Source organism: Ambystoma mexicanum, chromosome 5q (genome assembly GCF_040938575.1).
Source record: "Ambystoma mexicanum isolate Mex_15411 chromosome 5q, UKY_AmexF1_1, whole genome shotgun sequence".
NCBI lineage: Eukaryota > Metazoa > Chordata > Amphibia > Caudata > Ambystomatidae > Ambystoma > Ambystoma mexicanum.
In genome coordinates, this window is record NC_090933.1 from 68,943,063 (window position 1) to 68,965,932 (window position 22,870).

Below are 22,870 nucleotides of genomic sequence, written 5' to 3' on the forward strand. Positions count from 1 at the left end.
ATGGTGAGATCCTTTTTGGGTACAAGGAAGTACACTGAATAAATACCATTGTTTACCTGTAGAAGAGTTACGACTTCGATAGCGCCCTTTTCCTGCAGGATCTCAACCTGTTGCAGCAGGTTCCTCAGGTGTTCTGGTGTTAGGTGGCTTGAACTTGGAGGTCTGAATCGAGGCGGTAGACTGAACTCGATGCAGTAACCGTTGGCAACGCTCTTGAGCAGCCACTGGTCTGTTGTAATCCCCTCCCATGCGTGCAGGAATGATGTTATACGTCCCCCGAACGGGGAGGCATTGGAGGGGACCCGGATTTGAAAGTCATTTCTGACTGAAGGCCGGGGAGCTTCTGGGGGTGGAATTACGACCCCTTCCTTTCACACGGCATTGTCCCCTAGGTGGATACGGGGTGGAGGAGGCAGACCCCTGTCCCGATGACCAAATATTCCCGGAACCATATTGGTTGTGAGGGGAGCGAGAGTAGGACTGCCCACAAAAGGAGCGGCAGGAACCTCCCCCTCTCTGTTGAAAGGGTGTTTGAGTACTTTGGTTCAAAGTTTTCAAAGTCTCGTATTCCTTTTTTGCTGTTTCCAGCACCTCATCAATGGCCTTGCCGAACACGTTGGAAGTCCTCCACCGGCTTGTTGATTAATGACGCCTGAGTCTCTGGTTTGAACCCAGAGTTCTTCAACTAGGCGTGACGCTTTAGCAGGGTACCCTGGGCTGAAGTCCTTCCTGCTATCTCCGCAGCATCTAAGTATTCTTTAGAATGTTATGGTTCACCTGCTTACACTTAGATACAATTGTAAGAAGGCGAGTATGCACCGGTTCAGGGACCTCCTGTAGGCCCTCCTCCAGTAGGTTCTGTTGAACACCCGAATAGCTGGCCAACAGCACAGTGTTTTGTGGCCTATGCACGTGGAACATGCAGCCGCAGTAGTGATTCTCTTTCCCAGAGCGTACAATTTCTTACATTCCTTGTCAGGTGGTGCCTCGCCTGTGGACAAGGGGACACCTGCCCTCTTCCTTGTGGTCGTGACCACCAGAGAAACCGGGGTGGCATGCCCCCTAATATAAAGGGGGTCAGTAGGGGAAGGGCGAAAAAAGGTTTTTCCACCCGTGGGTTAACAGCACTGGTTTGTGAGGGCGTTAATAATGAAGGGGAAATGCGCCTCTTAATGGAATTAAGTAATGGGATAGCTGGCTGGCAGGAGGATTCTCCTTTAAAATGTTTTCCACAAAATCTGAATCTGGCACCGCATCCTGCGTGGCAATTTGAAAGTGTTCTGCTGCCTTCTTTAGGATGTCGTTAAACGCCATCTGGTCATCAACAGGTGATGCCTGACGGAATGATGGGGAGGGGGGCGAGTCCATACATAAGGTGTCAGGGTCCGGGGTATTGGTAGGGGACAGCCAAGGTGGGTCATCTACCGGCTGGTCATCATCCTCCATCCCTCAGGCTGATCAGTTGCATCATCAGCGGGATCATCATCCTGTAGGTATGGGTCAATAGGAACTCCTCCTTGATCATTAAGGTCAAAGACCTCTTCATCAAGTAAGTCAGAGGTCGTCAGGAACTTTGCTATTGGTGTATAAGGGCTTTCTTCACAAGGCCTCGTAGGAGCAAACCTTTCAGAAAAGTCTACAAACTTTCCAGCCTGTTCATGCAACCTTCAAACTTCTCTCTGGTCCAAGATGAGGAGCCAGAGGACTGTAGAGGAGGAAAGGACTCTTCCTGATGATCCTCTTCCCTAGAACGTCGAGATTTCTCAACCAGAGTTTTAGATAAATATAGGGGACTCTCAGAGTAATCTTTGTGCCCTTCTGGGCGTTGCAAAGTTGTCTTTCGACGCGTCTTTAGACCTATCTTTATGTTTAGCCGCTGCAACAATCTTAGCGATACTCTCGCTGGTGTTCGGCGTTACTGGGAGGTGTTTGGACTGTGTAGGTGGTTGCTCCATGGATTTCGACGCAACCGGGGCTTTATGCGGTATCAGCGCACTTTTCTGAGGCGTTTCGATGGCCGCGTGGCTTTTGGTGCTGGCGCTCTTACCTTCAGAATGCCCGGTTGCGGGGAGGGCTGCTGATCATGCGAATCTCCGGATGCCATTGAGAAATCTGACGTACCCGTTGGCGCTTTGGAACCCTTCGAATGAACCGCTGAGGCAGTACCAGAGGTTGTGTACTTTGTGCCCTGAGCAGCGGGTGCGTCCCTGTCGCCAGGATGTACATTCCCTGTAGCAGGACTTGCGTCGTGCCTAGTGGGGCTGGGGACGGACGTCGTGGAGCGGGAGCGCTCCGATGTAATGTCAATGGCGTCCGAACTGGAGCCTTGGTCGTGGCGTATCTCCTCATCACATTCGGCGGCTGCGGGTGAACTACCCTCGGCCTGCGACATAGTGTAGGCTGGCCACCGTTTCACTCAACGCTCTTTAATCGTCTTAGGACGTAGGAGCTTTCAGGGCTTACAGGACGCCTCGTCGTGACTGAGGGTAAGACAATTATTGCACCGCTGCTGCTCGTCTTTCCATGGGAATTTTCCTTTACAGGAAGGGCAAAATTTAAATGGTGTCCTGTCCATAGCTCAGGAATTTAAAAGCGACGACAAAACCAAAAGGGACAAAGAGGGGAGAAGGAAAGACATTCTTAAAAAGAATAGAAAACCCCAGACCACATCTTCCTACTGAATAGGCTGGCCAGAAAGCCCGGCCACATGGTCGACAGCGCCGAACAGACTCCCAGCCGCCGAAGTGTGTTCTTTCGCTGTCTTCAGCGGTGGTTCAGGAAACAATCGTCGAGGAGGGGACGATAATTTAATTATGACCGGAGGTGGGTAAATATAACAATATTGCAATTTGGTAAGAGCTCCGCATAAGGCAACCAGCTAGCTGGGCGGAAAAAAAACAATCTGAGGGACCTCAACACGTGAGGGATTTTGGGTACACTACACGTCACTTTAGGGATAGTGTTACAGGCACGCCCATGTCGATGTCCCCTTTCGATCCTCGAAAAGACAAGATGAAATACTCTGCGGTTACCATTAGATGTCGGACTATATGCACAGCATGTGGTTCTAAGCAGATTAACAAGCATCAGAAATATTGTTTCAATTGTATATCACTGTTATAAATGATTTAGTCCATATTGCTTCAATTCATAAAACTTGTTTTGTTATGTTTATAGTGCATCAGGAGGATATGTTTGCCTTGTTTATATTTCGTTCGATAGAAAATACGTTCACCAAAGACATTGGATTAAAATTGTTATGATTTTAACACCATACATTATTACACAGTGAACCTACTACAAGTAGAACTAATTATAGTAGCTTGTTAACTGACCTTGATTGGTGGGTCCCTTTGTGGAATCAGAAAATACAATATTAAGGCTTTTATACCATGCAAAGAGAAATACACCGACACGGGCTTGTAAAGATTCCCAGAATCTTTATTGCAATTCTGTACAGTTTACAAAACAAAGTACACAAATAGCTATTTGGCTGTCAATACATCACAGAGACCACCAGCAGGGTTCAATGTGAGCATTGAACAGGATTTGCTAGCTGGACATCAGCGTATTTATACAGTTTCGTTATAACAATGTCCAGCCTCTTACAAGTTAATCATGTACTGGGCTAGGGTCGCGCCAGGTTCGTTCCTAATTTACATATCTCGTGCATGCGGTTTACTTTTTAATACATTTGCTAACAAACACTATTATTCTCTAGGTTTAACTTTATACTCTTTACATATTGCTTTAATACAGATCATACCAATGTTTCACATATCGTGTTTAGATAGCATTATTGTTCTTGTATACTTGTAGGTTAACATCGCTGATTCAAGTAATCCCCTGATCCCGAGGTCAACAAAGGACAAGGTCTACATGACCCTAACATGTAGCCTGAAGGCAGGTTGGACATTAACTCTCCTACAGAGGTTTAAGAGGTTAAAGCAAGAACAAGAGAACACAAGACGGCCATTTTAGGCTACAGGGTGACTTTGTACAATAAACTAAAATGGCGGCTTTAACCTAAAATGGAGGCTTGATTCACTTAAGGTCACAACCTTGCAATACGGATTTCCTCGCAAAGCGACAGGGCATAGGCCAACATTTACAATGAGGACGAAACAATATTATATCAGTTCTAACAAACCCCTCCTTTTGGCCTATGCCAAGCGCTAAACTACCTTCAATCACTTTGCGACTACTCCACATTTCAACATCTATACACCCCGAATCATTGTCGGACATATCTATTGCCATTAAATCAGACACTAGAGTTTCTTTCAACACATACTCCTTGGAAACCTTATCTGGGGTGTATATTTTATGCCCTAATACACTTGTTGCTTGCGCGCAACACCCCCCCCCTAATACTGAGCATATACCAGGGAGACACAGTATACAACAACAAAGGAACAGAAAACTTCCCAAGATAATCATCAGGGCCGAAAACAACTTCCATGCCCATGACCGTAGGAGGTCCCAAAACCATGCCCTAAGTTCCCAGTTTCCCTCAGGAACATGCACTTCTGAACTAAGAACATGTAGATTTTGGATAGCCCTAAAGATCGTTGGAGAGGAGTCTGGTGGGTAAACGCAGCAAGCGGACCCCACTAAATTACATACTCCTCCACGCTCAGCCAGAATGACATCTAATGCCATCCGGTTCTGAAGAGCCACTAATCTTATCGCTTTCTGTTCTAACGTCATATTATAGAGTATGTCAGTGGTCCGGTTGATGGTTCTCTCCAATACTCTTGCTAGTCCCCTGACATCTTCTGAATTCGTAATTTGCCCAAAAAATGGCACAAAGGATTTCATGATGTCTCCTAAAGTTTGCGCTAGAGTATCCCCTTTCACGCCTCGTTGTGGGCGAGTCTTCGAAATGTCTGCAGTACTGGCAATAAATACCCCAGGTAATAGAATCCCTAAATAACAGGTTCCTTGTCAATCCCTGGGCAACCATGGAAATGCCACATTACTGCAAATAAAATAGACAGGTTCACCTACGTACAGAGTTCTGTTCTCACTAGTCAAATTCGCAACGTTGGCGCATTTCCTAAAATTACCCATTGACCGTGTTCCATTCCTCTGTATGCAGAAGGATACTGAATCGGGGCTATGGTTAACAGAATAAGATGGAGGCGTGGCATCCTTATTGCCTATAGGAGCCATTTTGAAAGAGATCAAAGACTGAAAAGGACGAGACAATCTATCAGAGGGCCTAACAGAAGCAACGTTTGGCTTACTCCTATTTGCAAAAAGCGAGCATCCCAGGGGCATCAACACATGTTTTTCAAAACTATTCAAATTTGTACCATCAAAGTTCCCTGAGATGCTGTCATTCCATCGTCCAAAGAATAGTGCTCTAAGAGAAGCATAACAAGCAGTGGTCAAAGGTAAAGGCTGAATATACCAACCTAGCCCCTTATCCCCATGCTGCGGTAGATGTGAGCAGATGCAGCAATTGGTCCTATTTAAATTTGCATGAGTGACATTCATTATTAACAGAAGGGTATTATTCTGATAGTTCTGTCTATGCGAAGAATCTCTAGGCGATAAGGTATGCAATTGCACGGAAGGAGTGGGGAAAACAGATACATTTTCAACAGGTAAAAAAGTCCTCTAGCGGATATGCTTCCTCCAGATACCATAATCCAAAACCAATAGTTACTAAAAACCCAGTTATTATTACAAAAAGGCAACAACACACTTTGGGGGTCCCCTTACATGCTTGATCATTGTCTCTGCTAGTCACATATTTATCTAAAAGTTCGGTACGAGCGGTAGCGGGTGCAGGCATCGAAGTCTTCAATCGAAAAAACACCAATTGTTTGTTTGCTGGTGACTCCAGTCGCGCGTCTTCTTAATGTCTTTCCCACAACCCTTAGCCAACAGAATCCTTTTGTACAGTCGGGCCAAAAGGCAAGCCCTCAAATGATTTCCTCAATCGCACAGTCAAAGCGTGCTGTACGTCTATTTCCTTGGACGTAAATTATATTTCACTATTTCTGGTGCCGAAGGATCGGATAACAAAATGTCGTCACTTCCCACTGGAGGTGACGAGTGAACGGAAATGGGATCAGAAAGTGATTGATCCGGAAGTACCACTGTTGGAGAGTGCGGAGACAAGATGGCCATTTTGTCTGGCATTGCGAACTCTGGAACAGTCTCCGATACTCACGTGTCAGTTGTTGCTGTTTCGGGTACGTTGGTTACAGCAGTGGAAAGGGCTTCTGTGTCTTCTGTATCGTATGGCACGGGCTGCGGGATCTGTTTGGTGTGCGTCGCGTGGATCCAGTTCTTACGACCTGCTACCCGCAGAGCAGTCTGGGTGACTAGCAGGACCTGGTAGGGACCCCTCCACCGAGGTGCAAGGCAAGACGACCTCTTGAAAACTTTCGTGAGGATCCAGTCCCCTGGTCGTAGACTGTGACCAGGACCCTCGTAACGTACAGGTAATGCCTCTCGCACCTGGTGATAAATTGAAAACAGATTTTTAGTCAACTGATTACAGTAATCTGAAAGAAGCACATTCTCTATATCCCGCAACAAACTACTTTTTGGCATACCCCAAATATTAGCAGGCCTCCCGATCACCACCTCAAAGGGAGAGAGCCCAGTCTTAGTTTGAGGGGTTTTTCTCATCAACAGCAAGACGATCAGTAAGGCGTCCGGCCATTTTAACTTGGTGCCAGCACACGTCTTAGCGAGCTTGTTCTTTATAATGCCGTTGTGCCTTTCCACTAATCCGGCACTTTGGGCATGTCTGGCCGAATGGAACCGTTTATCAATCTGCAATCCTTTGCATATTTGTAGGATTACAGCAGCGATAAAGTGTGGCCCATTATCCGACCAGATGACTCTCGGCAGCCCGAACCTAGGAAAAAACTCTTTCAACAGAGTTTTTGCCGTGGTTATGGCCGTTGCATCTCTAACAGGGAAGGCCTCAACCCACTTACTAAAGGCACAAATGACAACCAACACATATTTAAGATTGTTGCAACGTTCCATTTCAATAAAATCAAAGTGAATAACCTCAAACGGAACAGAAGGTGGAGCGAAACTTCCTCTAGGAGTCGAGGTACCTTTTCCTACATTGTACTGCAAGCAGACCATGCACCCTTGGACAAAGCGCTCCGCAATTTTGAAAATCTTATCATTGGCCCATACACTGTGTAGCATTTAAGTCAATTTACGTGCGCAGACATGTGTCGGACCATGAGCCATAATAACCATCATTGTAATGTAGGCGTCAGGGAGTAACCATTTTCCTTCAACATTGTCCACCCAACACCCATCATCATCCAATCTTCCTGCACCCTCAACCCATTTCTTGGTTTCCTCTATAGTAGCATCTGCTTGAATGTCTTTTACAGAAATGATACTTTCACCTAAAGTTCAAATATTTACAGTTTCTCTTACAGCATACATTTCTGAACTAAAATCAGTGGCAGTTTGTTTAGCTATCTGATCAGCGAAAGCATTCCCTTTTCCTACATCATCTGTAACCTTTTGATGTGCTTCACATTTTATAATAGCTAACTGAACAGGGAGTGCGAGTGCTGAAAGTAATCGCACTTTTAAAGTGCCATGCTGGATTTTCGTGCCATGTGAGGTCAAAAAACCTCGTTCTTTCCAAAGTCTACCGAAGTTGTGAACCACCCTAAAAGCATACTGACTATCGGTATATATATTTACTGTAAGCCCTTCAGAAATTTCACAAGCTCGAGATAACGCTATAATTTCTGCGGCCTGCGCGGAATTATGCATAATTCTTTTGGTTTCCACAATCGTGCTTAAAGTAGTGACGGCATAAGCAGCCGTGGATGTACCATTCGGAAGTTTAAAACAAGAGCCATCACAAAATAGCTCTCCTTGTGGCTATTCAAAGGCGTGTCTTTCAGATCGATTCTACCTTTAGTCTCTTGTTCTGTCACATAAAGGCAATCGTGTGACGTTTCGTTACCATCAACAGTATCTTGCGGGACAGGTAACAGTTCAGCCGGATTTAATACACAACACCTCTGAATTTGAATGTGGGTTGCAAACAAGATCAATTCATATCTTGTCAATCGTGCGGAAGTGAGGTGTTGCGTTTGAGTTCTATTGAATAAAATATCTACAGAGTGAGGTACCATTAGGGTTAACGCATGACCCAGGACCATTCCCTCACTCTGTTTTACAGACAAAGCAGCAGCAGCGACAGCTCTCAAACATCTCGGCAAAGCGCATGCAACAGGATGAAAGGCGGATGGGAAATAGCCGCACGGCCTATTCTTCCCTCCATGTTCCTGCGTTAACACAGCCAAAGCACATCCATCACGTTCATGCACATACAACACAAAGGCCTTTTCATAATTTGGGGTTCCTAAAACTGGCGCCGAACACAGCGCGGTTTTGAGCAAGTCAAATACTGTCTGGTGTTCCAAAGTCCATGGCAATGGCAAAGAAATGCCCTTCTTTGTCAAAGCCAGCATTGGTTTAATCGTTAACGAAAAGTTGGGGATCCACAATCTAAAGTAAGAAGCCATACCTATCAGGGCTCTAACTTCCTTCTGCGTATTTGGGACAGACATGCCAGAAATCGTTTTTATTCGTTCAGGTGTCAACCGTCTTCCCTCCTTTGACAGGAGATAGCCTAAATAGGCGACCTCCTAACAACAATATTGGAATTTTTTGGGTGAAGCTTTGTAGCCATGTTTTGCTAGATGACAAAGCAACAACATGGTACCTTCTTTGCAGGCACTCTCAGAATCAGCAGCCAAGAGGAGATCATCTACATACTGCAGTAACGTGCAAGTACTAGGCAACTCAAGAGTATCGAGCTGCTCTTTTAATGCCCTACTATAAATACTTGGACTCTCAGTGTACCCTTGTGGTGCACGAGTGAATGTGAACGAGCGTCCACCTAGGGTAAACGTGAACAAATACCTACTATCCTTGTGTATGGGAATACTGAAAAACGCATTTTTGAGGTCAACAACGCTAAAGTAAGTGGCAGAAGCCGGAATCATGGTTATTATTGTTGTAACATCAGGTACAATAGGGAATTGAGGAGCCACAATTTTGTTAATAGCACGTAAATCAATTATAAACCAAAAGGGAATCGCATTATCACCTTTTTTGTATACTGGCAAAATCGGGCTGTTACACAAGCTACCCGTAATTTCCTCAATTACTCCACGATGTACAAAATCAGAGACTATACATTTCAAAGCCTGTTCGCCTTCAACTGAGATCTAATATTGTGGGATGCGAGGCAATTTAACTCCATGTTTGAGAATAATTCTAGCAGGTTCAATTTGAAGAATGCCCACATCATTATCATCAATTGCCCATAAGCATTCTGGAATATTACTTAATTCTGGCGGTAAAGGTTGAGTCAAAAACTGAGAGGCGAGTGATTGCTGAGGCGAAATTGTTAACCGAACTCCGTCCGGAGAACAATGTATTACTGCATGCAATTCCTTCAACAAATTTAACCTGTAAGATTATTTAGCAATATTTTACATGCAGCACCACTGCATGGGTTGGTGCATTGCTATAATGCGGTACAGCAAGGCATGTGTTGCCAGTGTGACATGGACACGTAAATGAAAACAGGCTATTCACTCAAAAATGATTTCTACATCTAAAATGCAAATAATTTTTTTTTCACTGTTAAAAGCATATTTTTTTTTCCACCTGAAATTCCTCTGTTGCAGGAGACCCATTTGAGGATTAATGAACTAACCTCATTAACAATACTAACAATTAATAATATAATGTGTTCTCCAGTGCAAAATGAGATGGAAAATGACAGGCTCTAAAAGTCATTTTAAACGCGCATCCAGATTTTTTTTTTTTTGCTTCTATCTGTGCTCTGTCCACAGTATTTGCAGGAAGCAAAGACTCGAATAAGCAGGAAATCAGTTTGGTTACAGATGCAACTGTATAAGCCAAGCCATTGTTCAAGAGAAGGAGGGTAGGACATGATTGAATTTCATTGGTTGAACTCATTTGGTAGGCTGTAACAGAGCTTTTCTAATGAACCTCGGGGATGAAGAGAGAGAGAAGACATTTTACACAGCTGGGAGAAAGACCTGGCTGGTGGCTGGGGAGTTTCCTGATTGAAAAAGCAGATCCCAGTGCACTGCTGCAGAGACTGGGAATTCCAGTCAATAAGCCCCGGTTTGAGTGACGGCAGATGCTCGTCCTCCTTGCTGGGGTGATTTAAGAAGAATTCATTGAACCACTTCCAGAAGGCGACCAGCCGAAGAATTTCACATGCTGGACAGGCTTGGTAATTATATTACAGAGTGTGGGGGCAGTGTGTATGTGTGCAAAACTATTCAGTCAGCGTGGAAAAGGGAACTGCAGTGTTTTATCAACATGTTTAATGTTGCAAATTGAATATGTTCTCGCCGCTCTCTTCTCATTTTGTTACAGATAAAGTTGTTACTGTGCAATTTCCATTTATTTCTGTAAAAAGAGTAAGATCGTGTTGAAATGCAATTTTTTATAATACACAAAAATATCTGAAAGCAGACGGATAGTGTGTTTTATTTTTCTCTTTTATTTGTGCATCTACCTTACAATTCTGATAATATGGGGAGAGGTTTAGACAGTGCAATTGTCATTTTTAAGGTAGCTAAAAATAAGACTTGACGGTAGCTGTGTGCATGATTCCATTCAGTAAATAAGTGTGTGTTTTCTGAACAGAACATAATAATAAAATAATGAAATAGCCTGCTGCTGGAGGTACATGAGTCAGCAGAAAGAGAGGCCCTGGACATAGTTCACCGATGTAGATAAGTTGGTGATGAATACCACATGTTAGCTCGCTGCCGTAGATAAGTCAGTGAGGACAGCCCATGGTGGCACTCCAATTGAAAATGTGGTGTTCCTGAAATGTAAGCCTGAGGCCTCTCTAGTGATCACACGAACAAACTAAGCAAAAATAAGGGGTTCTGGATATTGGGGCCACATATAAAACAAAGGAATTATGCTCACCAGAAATACCACCAATAACGCATACCAACATAATGTATACCACTAAATGTATCTGTGTGCTGAAATAATGTATGTATACTGTAGTACTACATACCAAATCTAATCTGAATGCAAAGAGTGATTATTACTGAATTATTTTCATTTTGACGGTAAGAAAATACCGCTAGGCCGCAAATCTATACAAAATACCCAACAAACCCCAGCAAATTCTCCCCACAGTTTGTGGTAAGTAGAAATGGACACTGCTCCGTGAAGGGACCCAGTGTTATCGGTACCGGCAAAGAAACCGGACAAACTACAGGTGTGCCTGAAAACCCTACGGAAACGTTGGACTGCCCTGACAGGGGAATATTTGGAACCCGCGAATGGTCAATGGAACATTTCTGTGCTCCCGTATCTACTAAAAATAGATGCTTCCTATTTCCCACCGCCATCTCAACGTAGGGGCCTTTCTGATGAACGGGAATAGGCGTTGGTTCCAAATCCTGCTTCGGGCAATCCTAGCGACACAGAATATCGTCAAAAGGAAGCTCTTCAGAGAGGTATGCGGCAGAAGGGTGATCAAAAATGTTTCTATTATCCACATTCGAAACTTGCTTAACCTGTGAAAGAGGTTGCTGTGATTCTGGTGCAAACTGACCTCTGCCAGGGCCCCCTGCACCTGGGCGACCTCTGGATCGTCTACCCATGTTCCCAAATGACCTTTGCTGCAAGGTCAGACATTGTGCGCACCAGTGGCCTTCCTGTCGACAATAGGCACACTGGTTAATGGTTACCGGAGCCAGGGGTGTACTTCCCTGTGGAACGTACTGACCTCTAAATTGATTACCCCCTCTAGGGTTTCTAACAATCTGTTGTAATAGGACTTTTGTTTTCAGGTCACCCTTTTTTTTCTCAAGTTTTTCCTTTTCATTATTCACACGATTTTCATAGTACTGACCCATGTGCAGTACTTCTGATTGAGACTTTGCCTGCCAAGCGCTTTCGGAAGACATAATATGTAACTGGATGTCAGGCAGCAATCCACGTACAAATTTGTTGACAAACAGCCTTTTCCCTGACTCTGTGCCTAAGTCTTGTCCACTGAAATCTGAAAATACCTGCTCAAACCGATTGAAGAAATCAGTAGCACACTCAGACTTTCCTTGGACACAGGCCGTAAGCTTGTCCCAAAAGATTCTTTTTTCAGGAACTATAGTTTTTAATTTTACAATAATCCTATCAGGTAAAGTTAATATCACTTGAGGCGGTCGCTCGCCAGCTGGTCTTTCTCTGTCGAGCCAAACCATGTTATCCCATGTATCTCCTAATTCAGGTACATCATCTACAGTCCTGATCTGTTTCCACAAATCAACTGGCAGGAGTACGGGAAATAATAAATCAATATCACTTAAGGTGAATACCGATGATTGTAAGACCGACTCTATTTCTTTATAGAACCCGGTCGGATTCTTTCTTACATCGGGAATAGATGGCTTTATGGTGTTCACTTCCTGTCTTGAAAACGGGACATGAACAAACTGAGATACGTAATGTGCAGGAATGTCCACCGCGAGTATTCCTCGTGCAGCATCGGCCGCAGGCTCAACTTTTGTGTCAAATGTCGGAGGGAACTCTCTCATAGGCAACTGAGAAGTAGGTAGCTCCGAACGCTTACTAAGCAACAGAGCCAAATCAAGCGCTAAGGCAGTCGAAGAAGTATCAATCGAAAAGGCTCTTTTATAAACACTCAACAATTCTGCGGGACAACAAATCTTTCTTTTTACACACTCATTCTGCAGGTATTCTACCATAACCTGTATCACTTTCTTTTGCATTTCTAACGTATACTGACTATATGTGTCATATACTTCATCTGGAGTTATCGACATATCCGAAATCCATCTTATCGCATCCTTTGTACAAATTCGTGCTTCCTCACCTTTTAATTCACGGCGAGGAGAAAACCGTTTCTATAAGAACATAATACCTAAACTATCACCATCTGCTTCCTCATTCTGTAACCCTTCCAACTCCTTCCTATACACAAAAATCTTCTCGACATGCTCATATACTTTCTCCGCAGTATCTCTGGACAACGCTAAGGTGTTCAAATCACGTAACCCTTGTGGGAGATCTACATCGTTTAATCTATTCCACATTATACTCAAATGAATCCCTAATCCTTCAATAAAGACATTTTTCTCGGGAATACCTTTTAAATTTTCGAGTGTGGAAAAAACATCAGCTTGTTCACCATTCTCCATGCAATGTTTAGCCCAAGCAATCAATTCATTCTTTTTATCTGGGGACACAGTATTACGAGTCACAACCCTTGATCCCGCTCCTTGGTCTACTACAAGCGATGCAGAATCACTTGGAAGAGGAAGAGTAGGCACATTCTGAATATCAACAGTTGGAGGCAAGGGGGCAGGCAAAGGAGCGACGGCTGGAAGAACAACAGGAAAAACAACAGGGAGGACCGGAGGAACTATAGGAGGAGGAATAACAACGGGAAGGGGCAAAGCGCCAGGAGGAGGGACGTACGGGGGTGGCGCGGAGGCATCAGGCCTTTGTTCATGCAAAGGTTTATTAATCAATTCATCTGACGTATGAAAATCTTTTGAAGGGTACATTTTTTGAATGCCTAATTGAAACGCTCTGTCCGTGTTCCTAACTGACTCCAATTGTTTATTTTGATCATATAACCGTGCCTTTTCGACACTTGTCATAGGTCGACGCATATGTTTCTCTCTACTCTTTTGTTGCTGCAAAGCTTCTGTTTTCCAACTGTGTAATGAGTCAAATGCTGCAGGTCTAGCCTTTTTCTTTACCAATACAAACTCTAAATATTCTATATGAGGGATTTCAAAGCTACCATTGGTTGGCCACCGAAGATTAGAGTTATGTCTGGTCTGTCTGTGCCAAATGTCATTAAATGCTATACTACCAAAGCCTTTCTTACAGTACATAGTACATGCCGGTGACCCCTCCTGTGGTGCGGGGCGGCTATCTTCCAAAGATTGTCTGTCGCTGCGGAATAATGCCCTAAAGCAGGCATACAATTTCCCAGGCATATCAAAGTTCTGGTGTTACCTGGTCAAATAATTGTGCTTGCGAGTACAATGCGGCAAATTCAAATTGTCAGGGTTAAATTAAGAATCGGGTCACGATTCACCTGACCAAAGGACTGGGAGGCCGATCGGGTTATTAAGGACAATGCTAAGGACCCACGTGTCTGGTGATTTCGGCAAATTTACCCACCTCGATATATGGACCCTCGTCAAGACGTCGTCTCGGGCTACAGCTCACCGTTCAGGGATCGGATCGTGCTGTTCTGTCAAGGAATTCACTTCTCATCCAGAGGGGCCATTTCTGTTGGCACCGCCCGATCCCGGTCCGATAGCCGAGCCAACCTTCAACGACACGAAGTCGATCTTGAGGGTCCCTATTCGGGCGCCATCCGTGGAATCAGAAAATACAATATTAAGGCTTTTACACCATGCAAAGAGAAATACACCGACACGGGCTTGTAAAGATTCCCGGAATCTTTATTGCAATTCTGTACAGTTTACAAAACAAAGTACACAAATAGCTATTTGGCAGTCAATACATCACAGAGACCACCAGCAGGGTTCAATGTGAGCAGTGAACAGGATTTGCTAGCTGGACATCAGCGTATTGTCACGCTCACCTGATTCCCACGGAGGCACAGGTCTGGCTTCGAGTGCTGATGCTTCTTCAATGGTGAAGCGCAGGACTCTGAAGATGGACAGGAAGGGCCCCTCTACTCTGGCTTTTCTGGCTCGCAGGAATATTCCCCTGTGCGTGAAAAGGGAGTATTACCTACTGACGGAATAATGCTCAAGCCTCCCACTCCCTTCCAACCCTCCACGATACCCTTCCACGATTCCCCGTGAAGTCTCACCTTAGGGTCTGGAAGGATGAGTTCTCCATCCTGCTTCTGATGCAGGGGCGCGTTGAAACCCAGTTACTTCACTGGATTGAGGTTTGATGGGAGTTCAAAATAAGCTTGACTATTCAGGTGAGGTGCTGCAAGTTCAAAAGTTCAAGCTTAATAATAATGTTCATTGTCTTATTGCAGCAAGCGCTAATGCTTATGTCTTTTTCCCCTTAGGGGCCGGGGTTCGGAATGCCGGAGATATGGCGCCGACCCGAAGTGAAACGTGCAGTTCCAGTAAATGACAGGTAAGTTCTGGATGAGCGTTCGGGTAATGTCTTTGCATTCGCTCATTCAATGTCTTTGTCTTTTTTCCCCATAGGGGCCGGGGTCCGGAATGCCAGGAAGCGGCAGGACCCGAAATGAAATGGGAATAACCCAACAGGTAAGTCTTAGAAGGAAACTGAGCTTTTCCTATTCCTTTCCTTCTCTCACCTTGTTTTCTTGTCTTTTTCTCTCTAGGCTCTGGGAAGTGGGTGCGGATCCGGATGATCGCTGCTGAAGATGGAGGCGCCCAGGAACGGTGAGTGAAACGCAGCGCTGCAGCGATCGAAGCGAAATGCTTTTAAAATGATGTCTTCCCTTTCAGGATCGTCGGTGTGATGTCTCCGTGATGCAGCTTTAGCAGGTAAGGTCTTCTTTCTCACCAATTCTCTCTTATCTCCCTTTGCAGGCGACCCAGGATGCTGACAGGCGTGGCTGAAGTCCAGATGAGGAGCTGACACGGTGAGCGTCCAGCTGCGAGGAGCAGAACAACGCGAAGCGTGAGTTGCTAATCGGGCGTGGTTTAAATAGCTTTGGAAGAAGTTCCAGGTATGTATCCTTCCACCGATCAGGTATGTATCCTTCCCCGACCACATCCAGGTGGAAAGTAGTCCCACAGGTAAAGTAGTTGCATTCAGGCCGCAAGAGGGCCTGGATGTAGCAGCATGGTCTGCATCAGGTAAGTGCACATTAAAACACTTGAACACATGTCTAGCTTTATGAGCCTGGCGCCTAAGGCGCCAGGACAGGGGTCCAACATGAGCCTGGCACCTAAGGCGCCAGGACTGTGTCCAAAGGGCCCCAGCTTGGGCCCGCTGGCACTTCCCTGGGGGGAATGATGCCTGCCTCTGGGGTTGCTGGGTCGGACCTGGCTCCTTGGAGGTAGGCATCATGACACGTATGTATCCAGTTTCGTTATAACGATGTCCAGCCTCTTACAAGTTAATCATGTACTGGGCTAGGGTCGTGCCAGGTTCATACCTAATTTACATATCTCGTGCATGCGGTTTACTTTTTAATACATTTGCTAACAAACACTATTATTCTCTAGGTTTAACTTTATACTCTTTACACATTGCTTTAATACAGATCATGCAAATGTTTCACATATCGTGTTTAGATAGCGTTATTGTTCTTGTATACTTCTAGGTTAACATCGCCGATTCAAGTAATCCCCTGATCCTGAGGTCAACAAAGGACAAGGTCTACATGACCCTAACATGTAGCCTGAAGGCAGCTTGGACATTAACTCTCCTACAGAGGTTGAAGAGGTTAAAGCAAGAACAAGTGAACACAAGACGGCCATTTTAGGCCACAGGGTGACTTTGTACGATAAACTAAAATGGCGGCTTTAACCTAAAATGGAGGCTTGATTCACTTAAGGTCACGACCTTGCAATACGGATTTCCTCGCAAAGCGACTGGGCATAGGCCAACATTTACAATGAGGACAAAACAATATTATATCAGTTCTAACACCTTTCTCTGTATTAGATTTGTATTATAGTGCTCAGCTAATCAATTAAATACAATGAGTTCTGCGTGAATAAGGAAAGAAGGGAGAAAAACATTTAAAATCTTCTATTATCTAGCACTTAATTCGAGCTCACATGAAAGCCAGAATTAGGATACAAAATGTCACCTGTTATATTATTTGGGGCATGAGGATGTCGTCATCGCATAGCATGAGGACGCAATGCCGTCATTAACATGGCGAATAATGCGCAGCCTTTGCTAGTGTAAACAAAGCATGCAAATTGTCCAATGCCTTAATAATGAAGGTTCTTCAATTTTTGCTTAGTTGATTAAATAGTTGTAAGATATGTATGCTAATGCAGTGAATTAATTAAGATTATAATTTCAAGAGATTTTGTATTATAGGAGCAGAAATGTATTTATTTATGTACAAGGAAGAACCATGCTCTTTTGATCACAACATAATGTACAATAGATAAATCAGGTTTGACAGGAAGCAGTGAGGTTCTTACAATGGGGTGAGTTTGAGGGCCATTGTGACCAGGTTCTGGAGGGGAGTAAATGGAACAGTCACTGGGGACAAGCCATAAATGGACATACATATATTAAGGAAAACCAACATAGGACATTTTGAAGTGCAGGTAGGCGGTACGGCCAACTGTGCTCTGTATGTGACTATGATGGGAGAAGTGTTAGAGTGGAGGCAGAGAAAAGGAGAGACAGTAGTATGTTAGAGGCGGAGGAAATCTTTTTAGCTAGAAGGCAGATGAAAATTAGGTTTAAGAGGGTAACTCAGAGGTGAGGAGGTAGGCTTTTAGTGATGGGTGAGGTGCTAGAGTGGAGGCAGAGGAAGTAAGGGAGGTTAGAGGTGAGAGAAATGTTAGCTAGTAGGCAGATGAGGTGGTAGGCTTTTAGTTTGTTTCTGAACAAATCCGCGTGGACTGTTTCTCGGATGTCGGTGGGAAGAGAATTCCATACCAGTGGAGCAAAAAGAGAGAAAGAGTCCAACTGAGAGGAAGCACAGGGAGAGCGGGAAGCCACAAGGGTAGTTGAGGAGGCAGAGCAGAGATTATGAGAAGGCTTGTGAAGTTGGATAGAGGATAGATACAGTGGTGCCTTACCATGGACAGATTTGGGAACCAGGAGAAGAAATATAAATCTGGCGCTGTTTGGCACCGTCAGTCATCCAGCCTGGTGACGGTACGAGGAAGTAGGTGTGAGGCAAGGGAGTTCAAAGAGAGTCCGGGTAGCGAAGTTAATGATCTTGTCAAGAGGACAGAAAGCATATTTGGGGAGACCAAAGAGGATGCTGGCAGAGTAGTCCGGTTTAAAGTAGACAAGAGTGGTTAAGAGATTCTTGGCGGTGTCGAAAGGAAGAAGGTGCCTGATTTTCCTTATATATATGAACTTGAGGCAAGCTGCTGTTGCAGTTTTGAGGTTGAAAATAGAGAAGGTGTAGAAGGGTCTTATATGACGCTGAGGAAGTGTAGGGGAGTGTGTCAGATGGGAACTGGATAGGCAGAGGAAGGGATGAGAGAGCATTTGGCAGGGAAGAAGAGTACCTCTGTGTGAGGAAGGAATGAAAGTAAGTAAACAGCAGTGAAGTAAGGACAGAGGCTGGGTAATGTAAGGTAAGTCCTTTATTCTCCGGACAGACTCCGTGGCCACACTACCACTCAGCCCACTTCCAACCATCAATAACATCTGGAATGCTGACCGCATACCAACACGAGCCAGCATTCCAGAGTGCATTACGACACATCTTCCACCCTTAGCAACATACCAAATTAACCAAAAGCAAGCAGAAGAAATCGTAACAACTGTTAACTGAGATAACACACATCGGTGAGAACAGAAGAAATTGACACAACATATCTAAAGTAACACATACATATGTAAGATGCTGAATGGATTAAAAAGCATACTTCCTGGTGGCAGGAAGCACCTCTGAATAAGAACACAAACTCACACGCCCGCTATAACAATAAACTCGCACGCACTACTCACTACCACCCTCCCAAACATAATACTTAATTCTGACAGGAGGTACCCGCACCCTCAATGGATGCCGCCGATCACCACCACTGCATGCACAAAGAACACACTCCTCGGACGCCACACCAATCCATCCTCACGACTGTCACCAGCAGGCACATCGGTACATCCCACTTCCAACTCCCCTGTAGTCCCACCCACATGCTGTTCCACAGAATAACACGTAAATGAGATTCCAAAACGGAACCACCCTGAACTGATGGTGCCACAGTAGTACCCCTCAACACAACAACCCTTCTCTTACTCCAGCTTGTCTCATCATCCAGAACCACATATCCTGTCCTCACCCTCACCACGACATGCAGGGACATGAATGCACTCCTCCCCTTTGGGACAAACCTAGGTTTTTTTTTACGCAAACACGATCACCCACCTCGACATTAATTGTTTTTTTCAGACTCTGCTGTGTTCTCAGGCGATCCTGTTGTGCACGCACCCTTTGCAACACCTCAGACCGGTTCACCTCTGTGATCACACCCCCACCAAGCACAGCCGTCCTAAATCTTGACCCAGCCTTCCTACCTCTCATGAGCTCAAACAGTGATTTGCCCGTAAACATCGAGGGTGTCTGCCTATATGCTGTCAAAGCCTCTGAAACCACCTCCTACCAACGCAAAACGTTGGCAATGGCCAACTGAATAGCCCTTCACAAAAACATTAATTTTTTCCACCAACCCATTGCCGCACGGATTATATAAAGCTGACCTATGATTCCTGATACCATTATTTCTCAGGAAATCCTGCATTTGAAGGGACACAAATTGCACCACATTTTCAGTGACCATACTCGCGGGTACACCTTGCCTGTCAAATATCCTTTTAAGGAAAACAATCACCTTATATTTTCTTACTCTCCTTGTGAGGAGGGGCTTCGGCAGAGGCTAATTGTGAGCCTGCTCTTTTTCTTGTAGTAGTCACGACAAGAGAATCAGGATCTAAATGACCCCCAGATTTATAAAGGGTCTGATGGGGCTGGTCTGAACATCTTTTCAATACTAGGTTAACTGCCCTTATAAGGTTGGAGGTAAGTAAAGAAGTCTGAATGCGCCTTTGGATCGACTGCAGGAGTGGTATGAACTGTGCTGCAGACCTTTTATCCCCAAGGATGTCCTCTATAAAGTCCTTGTCGACTTGACCCTCCTGGGTATCGATTTTAAAATGGTCTGCAGCTTTTAAGAGGAGCTCACTATACTGCAGCTGATTGTCTACAGGGTAATCAGCTGCGGATTGGTCATGACGGTCCGAGGACTGTATGATGTATACATCATCATCATTGTCCCCCTAATATTGGTCTGTGTCCTAAATACCCATGGTCCCCTTGGTCTGCTATTGAACTAGGGTCCTCCATGCCTGAAGTGTTGATGTAGTATAGGTCCTGAGGGGTGTTTACTGAGGTACTAGGCTGGGCAGTGTCTAGGCTGGGTCTTTTGGCGTCGGGCAACTTTTTAGCTGCTTAGCCTTGAGAGGGCCCTTGGAGGCTGGACAGTTGATCAGGGTGTTGATTCAAAAAGAATTAACAAAGCTAAACATTCTCCTCATTACTCTATCAAATTGTTCAGGAGTCCATTGTGTGGAGCTTGGAAAAACTGTGGGAACAGGGGTGAGAAAAACCTCTGATGTAGAGGGTTGTTTGTGGTGCATTGCCCCTGAGAGGGTCAGTAGGGACAGAGCGCTCTTTATCCTTTAAAACAGGTGTTTTTGAGGATAGGGGCATCAAAGATTGAGTGCCTCGACGTCTTGGATTTGAGGAGTGTGTCTGGGATGTACTTTTTTAATGAGTTCTCTCATTTTGGAAATATTAGAAAGCGCCGTTGACGTGACTTTCGACTCCCGGTCAGCGGTACACGAGGACTTGTCTGATTTGCTTGCGGTGTCGGAAACCGACTTGGGCATCTGTTTTGGGGGGCGAATGTGATCGTGATGGGCCAGAGGACAGGGATGTTTTAGATATTCCCTTCGACAGCACGTGTGGCTTATCAGCCAACGACGCGGTCGACTGTGGGCCATGCGGAGCGTTGTTTAGTGTGGGTGGTTGAGCCGCTGGGAGTCTTCTCCGTAGCACAACTGCCTGCCTGTTGGAGTCGGGGGTTCACACGCGGGAAACCACCAGGTCCTGATCGCCCTCTGGGTCACTTAGGACGCCGACACTGCCATCGCTGGAAGCTTCCTCCACGTCCATGGCGGCCTCGGCCTGCATGGCGTGATGGGCACAGCGCTTAGTCTTCTGGTCCTTTAGTGTTTTAGGCCGTAAAAGTTTGCAGAACTTGCACTGCTTTTCGGGATGATCCCAGGGAAGGCAGGGGTTAACGTCCTGTTACAGGAAGGGCAAAATGTAAATGGTGTATTCTCCACCATCTAGAGAGATGGCAGCTCGGTGATGGAAAGGGAATAATAGTGAAATAGGCATTCTCTAAAAGAAGAAATGATGACCCCCCCGGCCCACTCTGCCTACTGTGAAGGGCCGAGGCCTGAAGTGCCCTAGGTAGGCTGCAGTAAAAATTCATCTAGACGGTTGAAGTTGTCGTCGTCGACTAGGGATCTGTGTACGACCTTCCAAAAGGAAAGAATGTCTCATTTTAAACTTTGCATAATTAATGCTGTAAGCCAGAAGAAGGAACTCTGCAACTTGGGTCCGACTATGATGCTGGAAAAAAACAATCGGAGGGACCTTGACGCGTGAAGGACCATGGGTAGAGGGGACGTCACACTAGGGATAGTATCACTGGCACGCTCTGTCGACGTCCCTTTTTGAGATTCGAAAACAAACAATGTAATACTCTGCGGCTACCACTAGATGTCGGCCTATGCATAGCATATGATCTAAGCAGGTCCACAAGCCTGAAATATATATAAATATAATATACAGCGTGGGCAGCTTAATATATCTTGTGGGTCGTTTACAATATTGTTGAAAAGTAAGGTGGGATTACGGAAGGTGCAGTGCGAGAAACAGAGGGGCTATCTACCCCACCACCATGTACTTCAACTAATTCTGACCTGAAGTGAACATCAACAAGGCGCAGTCGATAGTTCGGACTCCTTGCCTATTGATTTATGCACCTGCATGTGCTACAGAAAGGCGTGCGCACATGCATGCAGCGTTGATTGATAATTGATATGTAGATATAAGTTTACCCTTAACTGAGTCCAGCTAGTCCTTTGGCATCCAGGTGTGCGTACAGAGTACTGAATGATATAGGGATAGAGTACTGAGAGACAAAACTATGGATACAATTAGAAAGATAGAATATTAAGGGTACATTTTGGCGGATATGGACAGAAGAGACTCAGAGAAAGGCAGGGATTATAGGTAAGAGGAGGTTCTACAGCTCGGCGCCTCTTTTAGATATACTTCTGTGATATGCCATAATCAAGTTGCACTCATTTGAAAAACAGCAATGTAGAAATGGCAGTGTCCTTGGCATCGTATTCACCTCTCTTTGGGTGCTAACCTTGCCGCTATTTCACAGTTGGAATGTGCTGCAGAGTGATCACCACTCGTTCAGTTGCTCTTAATGTGTGCGTGCTGTGGTGTATGCCAAATGTGCACATGCTGTGGTGTATGCCAAATGTGCACATGCTGTGGTGTATGCCAAATGTGCACATGCTGTGGTGTATGCCAAATGTGTGCATGCTGTGGTGTATGCCAAATGTGCACATGCTGTTCAAGACGTGAAACAAGATGTAGCGTAATCAGATCCAACAGCGTTAACACAGAGAAGTGGGACCTCAAAGTGTGATAGGCCGGCAGGTTGGTCACACCGTCTTTGACTTCATTCTGTGCATGGGGTAATAAAGTAGTGGCTCTTGAAAATCATTCTCCCCCACAGCCGTGCAGAACTGTACTTGCAACCTCAGGCTGATACAGAGAGAGCGCAGCCATTTATGATTTCCCAAGTAAATGGTACACAGTCCCGGTCTTGCTCGTGGATGAACAGTTCATCCTATGTGCATAATCAAGTATTCTGGCTTTCTTCCTATTTTCAGTGATGTAAAGAGGCTGCTTTCCCCATTAACAGTAAGTAGAAATGGCTCCCAACCATAGCTGAAACATTATTTTCCAATGTTCACTGTTTTTTCTCTTAGCGGTCACTCTATCCCTTCACTTATCAAGGTTGGATTTTATTACTTTGCCTGAATT

The 22,870-nt window shown here is 45.0% G+C and overlaps 1 protein-coding gene across 2 annotated transcripts in view; it reads right to left on the minus strand.

Annotated features, from left to right (window-relative positions):
• The window catches only part of LOC138497215 (uncharacterized), a 1,137,079-nt gene that overhangs the window by 486,740 nt on the left and 627,469 nt on the right, over positions 1 to 22,870 (minus strand). The window lies entirely within an intron of this gene.